We start from the raw sequence: 344 nt of genomic DNA on the forward strand, positions 1-344 counted from the left end.
CTTGCGGAGGATGCCCACTGGCGGGTGCGTCTGGTCATCATTGAGTACATGCCTCTGCTGGCTGGACAGTTTGGGCTGGAGTTCTTTGATGCACAGCTCCACTCCTTGTGCATGTCCTGGCTTGTGGATCATGTCTATGCCATCCGCGAGGCGGCCACCAACAACCTGAAGAAGCTGGTGGAGCAGTTTGGGAAGGAGTGGGCCCTTGCCGCTGTCATCCCGAGGGTCCTCACCCTGTCTGAGGAACCCAACTACCTGCACCGCATGACTACACTCTTCTGCATCAATGTGCTGTCTGAGGTCTGTGGGCAGGATATCACCACCAAGCACATGCTGCCCACAGT

General features: G+C 57.3%; 1 pseudogene; it reads left to right on the forward strand.

Moving 5' to 3' along the window:
• The first annotated feature begins 3 nt into the window (after nt 1-3).
• On the forward strand, nt 4-342 carry LOC105001039 (annotated as a pseudogene).
• The last annotated feature ends 2 nt before the right edge of the window (nt 343-344 follow it).

This window comes from Bison bison, unplaced genomic scaffold (genome assembly GCF_000754665.1).
Source record: "Bison bison bison isolate TAMUID 2011002044 unplaced genomic scaffold, Bison_UMD1.0 scf7180017854711, whole genome shotgun sequence".
In the NCBI taxonomy this organism is placed as follows: Eukaryota; Metazoa; Chordata; class Mammalia; order Artiodactyla; family Bovidae; genus Bison; species Bison bison.